This window comes from Dipodomys merriami, unplaced genomic scaffold (genome assembly GCF_024711535.1).
Source record: "Dipodomys merriami isolate MVZ:Mamm:240054 unplaced genomic scaffold, mDipMer1.0.p SCAF_836, whole genome shotgun sequence".
In the NCBI taxonomy this organism is placed as follows: Eukaryota; Metazoa; Chordata; class Mammalia; order Rodentia; family Heteromyidae; genus Dipodomys; species Dipodomys merriami.
Window position 1 is genome coordinate 165,665 of NW_027206442.1, and position 15,948 is coordinate 181,612.

At 44.4% G+C, this 15,948-nt stretch overlaps 1 long non-coding RNA gene across 1 annotated transcript; it reads left to right on the forward strand.

Annotated features, from left to right (window-relative positions):
* Positions 1-2,603: 2,603 nt before the first annotated feature.
* Positions 2,604-14,178, forward strand: LOC138819954 (uncharacterized). Its single transcript, XR_011369704.1, has 3 exons — positions 2,604-2,800; positions 9,182-9,250; positions 13,402-14,178. It is a non-coding gene; the product is annotated as an uncharacterized lncRNA (long non-coding RNA).
* The last annotated feature ends 1,770 nt before the right edge of the window (positions 14,179-15,948 follow it).

Sequence of the window (15,948 nt, forward strand, 5' to 3'; positions counted from 1 at the left end):
CAGGCCTTTGTCCCATGAGCCTCTGGGGTCATCTTTGGTTCAGACCCTGATAATAGCATTGGAACAGCAAATCTAAATCCCAGCAGCGGTCCTGGGAGAGGGCTGTGTGGTTATGTCTGAAAGTCAGGAGCCTCCTTGGCAGAATGAGTATCAGTCCTGGGCGACTGAGCAGCGGTTTGAACCCAGTGCTGCCCAACACCAGCACAGTGTTTCTCCTGGCAGATCTCCCCAAACTACTGTCAGAGCCGATGTTTCTAGAATCTTTGATGAGGCAGCATGTGGCCCTGGACCTTGCATGGAGCCCTCTTGGGAAATACTGCCTCCAAGCCCAGAGGGAAGGGTTATCACCAAACGAGCTCCCCATACCAAGAGGAAATTAGAGCGAGATGTAGAGCAATTTTGCAGTGCTCTTGCTCTGCTGACAGCTGCATATGCAGCTGGAAACGCATAAGGAAGATTTATTAGAAGACGTCATATTTGGTTAAGTACTTTGAATTAAGATGAGTGTTTCCCTCATACAATGGGTTTCCAACCATTTCCAGGCATTTTTTTAACTCCTTGCATTTCACCGAGGCTGAATTAATTACAACAATTACCAGTCAGAAAACACATACTGCCCAATTATCATGTAATTCATTTTCGCAGATCGCTGTGAGTTTGGATAAAAAGTGGAAGACTTTTAGAAACTGCTCTACTTTCCTCTACAAACCTTACTGTTGTGCTCCATAGTTCTAGGGTGGCTTGAAGATGAACTAAAGGCATGGCCTTTGTTAGAGGCGTGGCTTCAGTGGATAATATGGCATTAGTAGAAGTGTGGCTTCAGCAGAAGGTGTAGCTTCAACTGAAGTTGTGGCCTCAGCTGTAGGTATAGCCTCAGCAGGAGGTATGGATTCAGCTGGGGGTGTGGCTTCAGCAGGGGGTGTGGCCTCAGCTGTAGGTATGGCTTTGGCAGGAAGTGTGGCTTCAGCTAGGGGTGTGGCTTCAGCAGGAGGTGTGGCTTCAGCTGGGGTGTGGCTTCAGCAAGGGGTAGGGCCTCAGCAGTGGTATAATTTCAGCAGGTGTGGCTTTAGCAGGAAGCACTCATTGTGGAATCCAGCCAGTTCGAATCCAGTTGTTGCAGCCTTAGGCAGATATGGAATCATTCTGTACCTGTGTTTGCTCATGTGTAAATAGGTGAGTGCATGTGTCTTTGTTTTATGGGGCCAAGGATGAGCCAGTGTAGCTGGTGCTCCAGAATGGCAAATGAGCAGTGAGCTCCTGTCGGTGCTGGCTGTAACCTTCCTGCAGGCTCACACAGCTAGCTAGCTAGCTCAGACATTCCAACACCTCATGGCAGGACACTCCAGGCTGCCTTAAAGGTCCTGGATGCAAGGAACTGTACTTGGCCCAGTGGTCCCACTGTCCTTTCCAGCCAGAGGGAGTGTTACAGTTTCTGGCTATGCATGTGGGGGACCCAATCATTTTGCTGTAGGCTGACACAAGTGAGAGCCACCAAGTGGTGTCTCCATTGGAGCTCTTAATCTCCCTCTTTCTACCTGTCTCAGTGTGGTCAGACGTAAAACTCATTGGCCTGGGGCCAGCAGCACGGCTGACCCAAAATGGAATTAAACCACATGTTTCCTTTCCTCTCTTCCCTCCTCCTCCCTGGGCCACCAGCCGATGGAGAAAGCTTTCATTGCTCTCATTGTTTCAATGCCCTCTCCCCTTCCTCCTCCTGCTCCTCCTCCTTGTCTTTCTCTGCTCCCAGGCCATAAGGTGAGCATTTTCCCCCTCCACAGGTTCTCATGTGCTGCCATGATGCTCTGCCTCAGTGCAGGACCAGAGTTGTCGAACCCGTGAACCTTGGATCAAAACCATGAGCTAAGATGAAATTCTCTACCTTTTAAATAACTTCTCTCTCCTGTATTTGTCTCCACAGCAGCAGCAGCAGCAACAAATCCATTGGTGCCAAAAGGAGAAGTATCCAAGAAAGAAAAGTGACAATGGAAGTGCTGTTATTTAAAATAATTTCTGTTATATCACTCTGAGACTCACGGTGCTGACTGAAGTCTGCCTCAAGTTCCTCTCCTGGTTACAGCCATACTTCTGAATGAATGTCAGGCCCCTTTGGTATCTGCTTGAGACTGGCTTCAAGACCTGTCCTCCATGCAGAGCAGTGGTACCTACCCAGGGTCGGAGTCTCTACATGGAGTCCCGCTCCCCTCACAGTTCATCTGTCAGGCTTCTTTTTAACTCTTGAATTATGCTTTGGAAAAGCAGCCAATTGAGCAGAAAACATAAATTGTAACCTATTCTTCCTTGTACTAAAGTTTTAATATTCTTTTTTTGTCTTTATCTCAAAAGAAATCGGTTCTACATCCCTTTTAGACTAAACTGACTCAGTTACATACAATCTCCACGAAAGCCAAATTGCTTAATTAGACAATAATATCAGAGAAATTGACCATTATATCTGATTACTGACTTCTCAGATGGTTGGCATTACCATTTATATTCTTTGCAGATGGGTTTTTTAAGACTGAAAATAATTTATTGTGAGATGGTTTTTGGAAGTTATTTTTAATAGCCTAATGGTTTTTTTAATTTTCCAATCATTTATATTCATCATATAGAACCGAAAATAGAGTCACATTAATTCTCATCATGTGGCAACTCCTTTTTCCTCAGTTACAGACTGGTGGGACCTGGAAATGAAGCCGAGAGAAGAATGATTTCACCATTACCTATGATGTTAGAAGGGACAGGCCACAGAGGAGATGAACTCTGAGTGGGGAGCCATAAAAGTAACACACAGAAGAAGGTATGTTTTATGGTTGGACATTTTATTTGGTTGTCATAGAAGTCTCTCAATACTTCCAGAATATTGTTGCTGTTAACTTGCATTAGCAGAGTGGGAAATGAGGGTCAGAGGAGAAGCAAAATAGACAGGGGCCAGGTTCAGGCCACGGATCTCAATACTTTGAAATAATGTCCCCTTTCCCCCTTTCAATTACCACCAAGTAATTGGACCAAATGGTCAGTCTATTGCTGGGCGCCCACCAGATATGTGACCCTCATGCCAAATAGTTTACATGCACTTTGCCCTTGAATTTCACAGCCACAATGTGTGCTTTTGTTATCTCTAGTCTACAGATGAGGAACCTCTCTCATTGAGAGGGAAGGTCCAAGTCAAGGTCAAGTGACTGGCAGAAAACACAGAGCTGACTCGTGACAGAGCCACACTTCTATCCTAGGGGTTCTCTGTGCTTTCTCCTTACCCAAAGCTGAATATCAATCAGTATCACAAATCGATATTACAAAAAAATAAACAGCTGGATGGAGGAGGATGTTTTCTGCAAGTAGTTATTGTGGTGAAGGGGAAAGAGCACTGTTGGGACCAAGGGTTTAACACATGGCTTGGTGGAGGTGGAGTAGGATTGGTAAGTTTGCAGCAGGAAATCACATTTCTCTGTCATTAGTGTCTCCCTGGAGAGGAAATATGGTCTCTTTATATTGAATATCAAGAAGAGCTCCTGCTTTAAAAGCCATCAGAGCAGCTGGTCAGGATTTGGGGGAACCTCTTGGTTCTTACAAGCTCAATTAGACAAACACAATGATTGTCAACAACCATAATAAGACCTCAGACTGTTTTTATGCAAATGTAACATTCCAGTAAGGGAGTCCTGGATCCTGTGTTCAGCTATCCACAGTGGCATACTGTGTTCCATTTAGGGTGCCCCACTGTAGGAGGGTCCCAGGTGGGGTGGAAGATTTTGGGGTACTTGAACAATGATGCCCTCTGGTATGGTTTGTACTTGAAATATCCCCAAAAGCTCCTGAGTTGAAGGCTTGCTCCCCAGCTGGTGGCCATAGTGAGAGGTGAATGGATCCTGAGGGCTCTGTCTCTACCAATGGGTTCATCCACTGATGACCTCATAGCTGAGTGGGCTGTCAGGGGGCGGGGCCTTGAGAGGTGATTGGAACTCATCAGAAAGTATCTGGCTCCACCAATGAGCATACAATGATGATATCATAGCTGAATGGGCTGTCAGGAGGCGGGACCTTGAGTGGTGATTGGATCATGCGGTTTTGGCACTAGCAACAGGCTCATCCACTGATAACCTCATAGCTGAGTGAGCTATCAGGAGGTGGGGCTTTGAGAGGGGATTGGATTCCAGGGTTGCTACCTTCATCAATGGATTAATGCCTCCACAGGGTGGGGGATGTGCCCTTGAATGGAGTAACTTTTCCCAGCCCATTCCCCTCTCCTTTCTCCACCTTGTGTTTCTGCTGCCACATGTGCTGCCTACCTCAGCTCAAAGCTATAGCTCCAGCCAACCACAGATGGAGACAAGCCCAAAGAAACCTTTCTTCCCTCGAGTTCAATTCCTTAGATCTTGTCACAGCATTGGAAAGCAGACCGACACTGTCTGTGAAAGCAAGCTCAAGGACCTGAGGCTGTATGGGGAGGCGCGAGGTGGAGAAGAGGAGAGGGCTCAGAGCAGGCCCGAGAGGGGGGCACTCTGGAGCTAGCAGAAGCGTCACATTGGACTTGCTGTGATCTCTAGGCTGTGACGGTTGGGGATAGGGTGGAGATGGTGTGCTCTACTGTGTGCTCTACAGCTCTGCCAATGTGTGTAGTGTGTCACAAGGTTTCTGAGAAAGAGAGCACCCAGGGCTACATGGCTGGATGAGGGGACGTGGCATAATTGTGGCTCTCCTCACACTTAGAGGCTTGGGGGACATTCACAAAAATTCTGGTCACTGGCTGAAACCTCAAGACATGGGAAGATTGGCTCAGATCTCCATTTGTCCTCTATCTTATAGTGTGCTTGTTAACATTCCTCCTCCTCCTCCTCCTCCTCCTCCTCCTCCTCCTCCTCCTCCTCCTCCTCCTCCCACTCCTCCTCATTCTTTTCCTCCACCTCCTCCTCCTCCTTCTCCTCTTCTCTCTCCTCTTCACATCTCTTTTCTTCCTTCTGCTTTCTCCTCCTTCTTCTCTTCTTCCCTTTCTTTCTTCAACTACCCTTCCTCTTTCTTCCTACTTCTCCTCCCTTTCTTCCTCCTTTTCTTTTCCTTACCTTCCTCATCCCAGGCCTTGTTCTTTCACTACTTGGCTTATGTGATTACTTCCAACTGAATCTTTTGAGAGCAAGTTTGTCCTGGACTCCCAGCTGACTAGCTCAGATCTTGGAGGTTCAGGTAGACACTGCCTTTATGGATGATCTGAGCACCACTGCCTGAGGACAAGAGGCATGGGGGCCAGAGTAACCGTGGCGCACCTGGGCCTGGGTAGAGAAGCCAACTGGGCTGTTGGCATATTCACCGGCTGAGGGCTGGTTTATGCCAGGTGCTTGTTGCTCACTGTGGACTGACTTCCACTCCCAGCTCCCCTTTGGAAATAGAAGCATGGGATGCGTGCTTGTCGTTGAGGCTCTCAGGAGTGGACAAGAGGGAATTTACAAGAAAGCAGATATGTGATTGCTTGGGGAGTTTTAGTGTGGAGGACCTTGCAGCCTCATGACCCAGGCCCAGGGCTGCTGGTCCTTTCTGTAGTGGGAAATCTTGGCGATGACAGAGTTGTGGTTATGAACCAGAACACAAGAACTCATCAGACACACCTTGTACCTTGCCACGGGGGTCATTTGGGGATCACAGAGTGGCAGTGGACAAGAACAAGGGACAACACCTGTCCAGTTGCTCCTGAGCAGCTCCCCATGAGATGAGGCATGGGTTGGTGGTCACTTGATGGTAAAACAAGAGAAAATATCTGGACAAATGTTTGACATGGTCTTACACGATGTGTTGGGACACTTGATTAGCACAGACCTGCCCTTTACCTTCTCTCTCGATGCGGAGTCCCTGGCTACCTCCAGGGCCTCAGGCTCAGGTTCCCCTGGCAAGTGAGAGTGGAGGGCATCCTCTTGTCCCAGTGGAACTGCTCCCACACAGGCCATGTGGAGAGAGCCGTGCTGGGCTCTGTTGTTCCTGCCCATCTGGTGTTCTTGCAAGGGACCTGTGGCTGCTTAGTAATATCATTGCTGTAAATCTACAACTCGACTTGTCTGTTAGTTTATATTTAAAGTGTTTTTGCTGAGTGCTGATGGCTTACACCTGTAAACCAAGTGACTCAGAAGGCTGAGATCTGAAGATCACAGTGTGAATCCAGCCTGGGCAGGAAATTTCTTTTCTTTTCTTTTTGCCAGTCTTGGGGCTTGAACTCATGGTCTGGACACTATCCCTGAGCTTCTTTTGCTTAAGGCTAGCTTTATACCACTTGAGCCACAGCACCACTTTTGGCTTTTTCTGTTTATGTGGTACTGAAGAATCGAACCCAGGACTTCATGCATACTAGGAAAGCACTCTATCATTAAGCCATATTCACAGCCCCAAAGCTTTGTTCTTTTTCTTCTACTTTTCTCCTGATGCTTTGGGAAAAGATGGAAGAGACAGAAGAATAAAAGATGGGGAAGAATATGACCTTAGGGTCAAGAGAACAGAGCTTTACTCAAAAATCTAGAAAGAGCCAGGGGCAAGAAGCTCATAACTATAATTCTAGGTACTCAGGAGGCTGAGATCTGGAAGATTACGTCTCAAAGCCAGACCAGGCACATGAAGCTCCATCTCCAATGTAATCAAGAAACATCTGGGCTGGAGGCATGGCTCAAATGATAGAGCACTGGTCAGTCAGCAAGAAGCAAGCAAAAAGCCTCGGTTCAAACTTCAGCACCATCAAAAATACTCTGAAAGAAGAGGAAGGAAAACTAGTAGACATATTAGATATACTGTGTTGTTTAATTACTGCCCCTTGCTGGTTGGTTATTTTCGAGGTGGGGCCTTGCTCATGCCTGCACTGGAGTGGTCTGTGGTCCTACTATTTGTGCTGACTCATATCTCTGGAGATGGCACAAGCGTGCCACTGCTCCTAGCCATTGTGCTTCCACTGTGTCCACATGCCAGGGGCATGCCACCACTCCAAGCTACTGGTTGAAATGGGGTCTCACAAACTAACATGTCTGGGCTGACCTCGTACCACAACCCTCTGAACTCCTCTTCTGAAGTAGCTAGGGATACAGGCTCGTGCCATGGTGCCAGTTTCTTCCTGTTGTGATAAAGCCACAAATGCCACCATCGGTAGCCTACCCTCATGACACCATGGGACACTTGTCACTTCTCAACGTCCCCACCTTGAAGGGCCACGGACACAGGCCCATGGGAGTCAGCCTGCAACACATGCACTTTTGGAAGGACAGATGCAAACCAAAGCCCTCAGCTCATTTTGCTTTAGTTACTTTTTAGGTAGAGCCTCACATTCTTGTCCTAGTCAGCCTCGACTGTAGTCCTAAGGATGCTGTCTGCAGAGCTGGGATGACAGGTGTGAGCCGCCATGCCCTGCTTGCTGGTTGAGATGGAGCTTTTTTGCTTTGCTGGCTGTGATCTATGATCTTCTTTACCTTGACCTCCCCAGCAGCCCAGGATTCAACCTAGCTTTGAGTCTTGCCTTCAACTCTGCCACCCTTTCTACCTTCCCTGTGCCAGGCTCTTCCCTTCACTTTTTGTGAAATACAGTCTCAGTTCTCTGCCAGGCCTCTGATTTACTGCATGGTGGAGCAAGTAAGTCTCTGAAGTCAGACTGGAAGGCCTCTTGATTAAGAGTGAAATCGCAGACATGGTGCCCCAGCTGAGCGCAGGGAAGATGAAGGTGCTAAATACAGAGTAATTAAAGCTAATTTTCTGATGCCCGTGGACCCCAAAGGTAGTCTGAGTTCAGGTGTGAGTTGGGGTGGGTGTGGGGTGGCAGGCTCACTGGGCTGGCTTTGGGGAGATGTGAGTTGGGTGTGTCTCCTGCAGCTACTTTGATTAAGGGAGGTCTGAGGGCTAAAGGGTAGGTAAGAGATGGGGGAGGGCTCCCTGGGTATGTGGAGTCTCCACATCACTACCAGGCTTTGGAACAAAGAAACAAAGACAGGAGGATAGATCTCCCTCTCTTCACCAACAAGAGAGTGGGCAGCAGAGGTGGGCAGGGGAAGGGAGAGGATGAAGGGGTGGCTGTGGAAAGGGAAAAACTGAATTAAACAGAAATTCAAATTGCATTTTTTGTTTGAAACCAAGGCCTCCCTTTTTCTCGCTCTCCTCTTCTTCCCTCCCTCCCTCAAACTCAGGGCCTTGTATTCACTCTAGAGATGAAAAGAAGCATACAAAGAATCTTGCTTGGCTTTCTTGCTCACAGCTGGCGATCTATCATCTGAGCCATACCTCCAGTCTGAATTGTTGCTGGTAATTTGAGAGACAGATTCTCAAAGACTTTTCTGTCTGGGCTGGCTTTGAACCAGCCTCTCGAGCAGCTAGTATGACAGGTATGTCCATCAGGAACCAGGCTTGCGTGTCCTTTATTTCTCAAATTATATAACACAGGCCCAGGCTTTTCTGCCTGAACGCGGCACTTCTGAGATAACTTATTCTTCAAAGACCTGTGCCTCCTTCCATCTCTCAGGAAGTGGTACAGACTCTGAGTCTCTGAGCACCTCATGGGGAATTCAGTTTCAACAGTATCTTCTCCCCAGCTCCAAGCCCACATCTCTGGTCTCCGTGTAGGAATGAGGGCAAAGGAACACTTCTAGCTCTGGTCTCAGAGGCCTGGGTCCAAGTCTGACTGTGTCTGCTGATCTCTGGGGTTGGGGTGAGCCTAAGGATCACATAGTGCAGACAGGGCTGGTTATCATGGTGGCTGGGGTGGGAATGAGGAGAAAGAGGGGGTTGAAGAAGAAGGAGGATGAAGATGAAGAAGAGAAAAGTAGAGAAAGGAAGAGAAATAGTAGTAGAGAGGTGTTGGGAGTGAACAGTAAAGTTTAAAGTTCATCTTGACCCTGGTGCTCACTTGAAGGCAAGTACAAGGAACTGGTTTACTTAAAAAACACCAGGTGCCCGGGATTTCTTTGCTATGTCTGCAGAGTTTGTTTTACTTTCTACCAGTTGACCTTGTTTTGTTTTTACTGCACTCTATTTTTACTGAAATTTTCCTTGTTTTTCTGGACTATTGTAACCTTATGTTACCTCTTGACTTCTGATAGTATATATTAAGGTAAGTTAAAAATAAATTGTGCGCAGTCTTGAGCTGCAGACCTCCCGACCCCATCTTTGTCTTATGTCTTTATTTTTCTGCATCCTCGCCCCCTAATTCAGGATTTCCCTTTGTTGCCAGCAGGCTCCGGCAAGTGGCTCCTGAACAGGGAGTTGAAAACCTGGGATCATGGCAGAGGACCCAGCTAAGGTAAGAGGACATCCAGAAATAGAGAGCGGGAGAGAGTGTAGTCGGGAGTAAGAAATTATGGGGCAAGGTAATAGCCACATGTTATATGTGCAGGCTCTCAAGGGTGTGCTTCATGCTCAAGCAGTGAAAGTTAGACAGAGTCAGTTAGAATGTTTCTTTTACTTTGTTGAGGAAGTATACCCCTGGTTCCTGGAGGAAGGAACCATTAGTTTAAAAACTTAGCAAAAAAACCCAAAAAACATTCAGGGACACTATGATGCAAATGCCCTGTAAGTTAAAACATTGCTGCTTTGTAATTGTCTGGTATCTGTGTAGCCTGCAGGTTCTGTATTGGGGTTGGCAAGAGGTATTGGCGGACGCACTATAAGACAGCCAACTGGGCCATTGGGAGCCATCCCCCAGATCCCCATCATGGTAAACTATCCACTAGTGCGGACATTTGGGCCCATCTGTAGTCCAACACTTTCTGTCTAACAGTCTACAATGTGCACGCTGTAAATGTGTTTGGTCTCAATGTTTGTGTGTATGTATTCTGGAATTCTTGGAATGTTTCTTCTCTCAGATTCATCCTGATTTGAGAGCCTAGAGGAGACTAGCTAACACTCCCTCAATATCTGTTTCTCTCTAGCTCCTTCTTTTTTACTTATACTTTAAACTGACCCCTTTTTCTACCCTTCACAGCCACCTCCTCCACCCTCTCTGGATCCAGAAGTAGTGGGGTGGTGGGGGTGAAAAACCTGGAGGATCTAACAATAACATAAAAGGGCCGGCAGGGAGAATTCACAGCCGGATGTAAATGCCACTGATCACCTACAAATGACACCAGCAAGACTTTAGCCTCCAGCCTTGACCCAGGGGGTCGGAATATGGGGGAGAACCTGTCAGTCTGAGGGGACGGCCGCTAGGGACTTCTTTCCCTTTGCCCAACATGACTGGGAATTTTCCTCTAACTTGGAAGGCCCCTGGGTCAATGTTTGCAGGAATCTAAAAGAAAAATCCTCCGGTGGTGAGTAGAGGGGGTTTGAATCCCCTGGTATGTGGATTTCAGTCCCACTTGTGAGTGGTGGTGAGATGTCGCCCCATTCACTGAGACCTGATTTGGTCTTTGTGGCCACTTGTTTGTCTTGTTTACTTTGGTGTGTTTTCTGTTCTATGTTTTCTGAGGTAGGGATGAACTGGGGGCCCATTAGCCCCCAACTCAGCCTTTTGTTGTTGTCTTGTCTAGTTCCGTTTTAGAATTGGTACCAGTTTTAAATGTACATAAAACTGATTGATTTTTGTGCGCTTTAAGATCTGTGTGTTTTGTGTGTGTTTGTGAACATGTTTAAGATAAGAATTATCAGCATGCTGTAACAATTGGGTCAGTTTAAGTTTCAAATTCAAAAGGTTATGAGGTTTGGACATTACCAAAAATTTTAAAGAATTTTTACATTGTTTTAAATGGCCTTTTAAGGATTCTTTAACTTAAAAAATTAAAAAATCTGGTATTTTAAAATGCATAAGGGTGGTTTCACTGTAATCAAGTTATCTGGCTTAACAAAATGCATTGGCTGTTTGGAATTTAGTTCTCTTGGCTAAAATTTGGGGCTAAATATTAAAAGTTTAAATATAAAAGTTTGTTTAACACTCTCAAAGACATTACTGTCCTGTCTGTCTAAAAGTATGTATTTTCATTCAAAAAACCAAGAGATAAGAAAAGGAAAAAATGTAAAAGCGAACAAAAGACCTAGCTTTAGGAGTAAGGGGTAAACCGGCAAAAGTTCAGTTCAGCTGGTCATACATGGTGGGACAGGCCATGGGAGGAGTCCACGCATGGTGAAAGAGGACAAGTTGGCACAAACGCAGTTCATCTTACCCTAAAGAGTGAGATTAGGTGTGTGCCCATTCCACAGGAGGGGCCAAGTGGCCCACTTTGTTCTGTCCTTTTTCTCTACAGGTAAATACTAGAAACATGTTGGTAAAAAAAAAATTAATGATGTGATGATCTGATTAGTATTGCTAAAACTGCCCCTTGGACTTAAAAAGGGGGTTAAAATGTATTTGTATAATGTGACTTGCTTTCAATGATGTTCTACAATTAAGATAGGTTTTTAAAAGTCATAAAGGTGTGAAGTTTACCTTCTTGGCACAGTGATGGTGATTGTAATTCTTGCATTAAGGAAAAATTGTCATGTGTGTTTAAAAGTTTTAATGTGTATCTGTTTTAAAACAAGCATCCAGGAGACAATGAGTGACACTTGGCCTCAAGATTTTAAAGGATTTTTAAAAAATGTAACTAAAAACTAAAATATAAAATAATAAAAGAGATTAATAGGAGGCTTAAAAATTAGGAATGTATTTCTGGATATAAAGTTTAAAAGTAAAATTGTTCTTAACATTTGCCTCAAAGTGAAAAAATTAGGATTACCAAAATAATTGCTTTGGGATTCAAAGTGACAGAGTGCAAGCCTTGAGCTGTAAAGCTGATGGACAGCACTCAGGCCCCGAGTTCAAGTCCAGCGACCAGCTAAGGGAAATGCAGATGAGGCATTTATCCCAGTGTAGAGAAGACATTCGTGGGACAAGAGCTATGGAGGAGCATCCAGAGGCAGTAAGCCACTGCTCGAATGGCAAAAATGTCAGATCCTAGAGTCATTTGTGTGTGGCCCTTCAAAAATTGGTCAGAGCCAGAATGTCATGGGAAGATAGTTTGTAAGCATGCCTAATGTCCATGACTATCTACCTTGTAGGGACAGAAACATTAGTAATCTGTGATAGTACTAAAAAGTAAAGTTATAAAATGTGGGAGATGGTTTAAATCCCAGCGCCTGTATGTGCCAAAAGCCCTAATTGACAGTAACTTTTGAGCTAACACCAGCTACAAGAAATTTATCTGTTCAAGAAAATCGTTTGTAAACTTGAGAGTGTGTTTCTATTAACATCTGTCTATTAACATCTGCACGGGTGACTTAGGCATTGTTAGGGTCACTAGGGGTCACATTCCTAAAGATGCTTTTACAAACCAGAGTGCTAAACAAGCTACACTGTTGTAGCTGGAGAAAAAGTCTGTGCATTTGTCAAAAGTTAAAATATTGTTCTTAATGACATCTAACCCTGGTAATCTCTTTCTAAAATAGACTAAGGTTATAGGTTCCTGGCTAGGTAGGATCAACACCCCTGAGTCAGCTTGAGGAAGTTACAGAAGATGAATCTTCACCCATCATCCCCTTTTTAGAATAATGGACCAGAGTCATAAAAAAAATGTGGCAAAATAGACAGAAGAAAAACGCATGGAAAATAGTAGTGCAGGCCTGAGCCCTCTACATCTGCCTAGAAAATCAGCTTTATTAAAAGAACTATCTAGTTTAAAAGCTTGTCATCTTGGTAATTTGTCCTGGGCTATTGTCTAAATAGTCTTAAAAACTAGTGGGGCCACAGCCTGGCAAGCCTAGGTATTACTTGTATCCTTAACCAGTCTGTGTAGAAATATAGCACAAGGTGTGACAGTCCCTTGGAGACACTGAAAGACCCTGCTGTTGCTGTGGCTGCTACAGCCTTACAGTCACGGGGAGGAAATCGACATAGTTACCCTGACCTCCTCCACCATGGAAAAAGTAGACTAAACTCTTGCCTGATTCCATCATTTGTATGGCTTCGTTTTGTCCATGTTACCATATAACTACTCTAATTTTATTATGGCTACTCCTCTTGCCAGGAGACTAACAAACATGGTATTGCTCATTCCCTACACTGCTTTGCCTTTATGGGACTTCCTAAACATATTAAAACTGATAATCCTCCGGGATATGTCGGACAAGCTTTTCAAACTTTTTGTAAATTTTACCAGATTTTTCACTCTACAGATATTCCCTATATTCCTCAAGAACAAGAAATTGTTAAACAAGCCAACGGGCTGTTAAAACACCAAATTTTTAAATTAAAAGGGGGGAATTATCCCCCTTCTCTCCTGTTAATATTCTTCTCATGCTTTATTTGTACTAAATTTTTAAGTTTAGATTGTAATGGACTTTCCACAGTACAGTGACTTTGGGAACAAAAGAGAGCAAAGAGCTTTTGGCCAAGTTAAGTGGAAGGATCCTTTAACAGGTGATTGGCACGGGCTTGATCCAGTTTTAACATGGGGTTGAGTACATGTTTGTGTTTTTTCGCAGGAAGAAAATGAATCCCGCTGATTGCCTGAGCATTGCATTAGGATTGTGGAGGCTCATTCTGATGACACAAACCTTGACACATTGGGCTTATGTGCCAGATCCCCCGATTGTGCACCCTACAACTTGGGAGAGAGTTGAAGTACTCATTCAAGTCAATAGATCAGCATACAGTACAGCACCTGATCCCTTCATCCAGCACACCAAGATGGAAGATACCTCAGCTTCAGACATTGGAACTCCTTTCTACTTTACCACCAGCTCTAAAGGCTCCATTCCAGGCTGTATTATAATGCTATCAATGACTCATAAAATTTGGATCCCAGACAAAAATCAAATGTACAATATACAGATGACATCTTTACCAACTGGGTACCCAGTTCATGCAAATTTTACTCCATCCTATATGATACCCCGTTGCATTAATTCTTCACAAATAGTAGTATCTACAGGAAAGCCTCAGCCAATAAGGTACAGGCATGTGAAGCCATTTGTTACCAATATTTCTGGAACTAAATTTCAATTAATGGACTGGTTTGGAGCTAATCTTACTAATAAGTACAATTGTGGACTGTGGTGGATGAATGGGCATCCTCAACATCATGTTTGGATGCTGGTGGCTGCACTCAACAACATAACCTGGCCCAATTCATCCCTTTTAAAAAATATGAGTTGGGTATCACCACCCCATGTCATTATGTATAGACCATTCAATATCTCTATAGGAGCTAATTATTTTAATGTCACCTGTTCTAATTGTTCTTTTACTAATTGCTTGTATAGCGGCATAACTGAATCTATACTTACTGTTAGACAACAATCTGTTGTTATTCTTCCTGTAAATATTTCTAAAAATTGGTATAAAGATTCTGGCATTCAGGTGTTAAGACAATTGAAAAAACTAATGTGTCCTCATCGATTTGTTGGGCTACTTGTAGCTGATGTTTTGGCTTTTATTTTGTTAGCTGCCTCTTCAGGGGCAGCTGCTGTGGCACTAACACAAAACGTACAAACTGCCCATTATCTCAATCAGCTTGCTCATAGTACGACACAAGCCCTACCTCTGGACGCTAAAGTGGCAAAAACTGCTAAAAAAACTGTTAAAACAATTTCAACTCTATATCACTTCCCTGACTTATGTTAAAGGATTGCTAATGTCATTGCTTGGCGTGGGAATGCTTTTGCTGATAGTTTTTCTATGCCTTCCTTGTATTATACGTGCACTGCAAAACTCTCTTATGAGTTTATGAATTCCCCTGAGAGGAACTGTAGCCAAAGACGGGTAAGAGGGGGTGCCAGTCTGACCAACCTAAGACAGGGCCTTCAGCTTTACTCTGAAGAAGTTCCCGATGACGGGTAAGGCAGACAAGGTGATCCACCAAGCCTAAGACAGGCGGGTTCGCTTCTTCAAACAAAGATGGGGGAGATTTTGGGAGTCCACAGTAAAGCTCTAAGGTCATCTTGACCCCTGTGCTCACTTAAAGGCACGCATAAGGAACTGGCTTTCATGAAAAAACACTAGGTGCCCGGGATTGCTTTGCTATGTCTACAGAATTTGTTTTACTTTCTATCAGTTGATCTTGTCTTGTTTTTATTGCACTTTGTTTTTATTAAAACTTTCCTTGTTTTTCTGCACTATGGTAACCTTATGTTACCTCTTGACTTCTAATAGTATATAATAGGAAAAATTAAAAATAAACGGGGCTGTAATCTTGAGCTGCAGACCTCCCGACCCCATCCTTTGTCTTATGTCTTTATTTTTCTGCATCCTCGCCCCCTAATTCAGGATTCCCTTTCATTGCCGGCAGACTCCAGCACAATGGAATTCTAGGCCTCCATCAGAAAGAATGACATAGCCCATTTGTTAGGAAAAGGAAAGACTTGGAAAAAATTATATTAAGTGAAGTAAGCCAAGCCTAAAGAAACACAAGTCCCATGGTTTCCCTTATTTGCAATAACTAGTATATGTCTGAGACAAGCAGAAAAGATCAGATAAGTTGATTTTAGGTGAAATGAACCCCACTATAAGTATTGAATTGTTTTTTTTCTTGTGATTGTTTGTAACATATTTATAAGATGATTTCTTTGTTGCTTCATAAGCCCCGCTCCCACAGCATAACCACTGCTTTTATTGTATTTGATGTTGGTATAATTTGTGGAGGGGAAGGGCAAAAACAAACCGTTTAAATAGGGATACAGGTGGACCCACTTCAACAATGAGATGTACAAGTCGTTATGTTGAAAAACAAACTTTACAACTTTGGTCGGGGGGGGGAGATGGGAAAGGATGGGAAGAGGAAACAGAGGAGGAGCCAACAATTCTTGATAAGAAATGTACTCATTACCTTGCCCATGTAATTGTAACCCCGCTGTATGGTATTTTCACAATAAAAATTTTTTAAGAAGACAAAGGCTGGTTCAATCCATTGTTCTCTCTTATGGGAACATGGTATGCTAGGTGTGGGATAGAGACCTGGCGGGCAGGGGAACAGATTCAGACCCAGATTAGAAACTTGCAGTAAGGAGTCAGCGAATTATGGGACTAGCAGT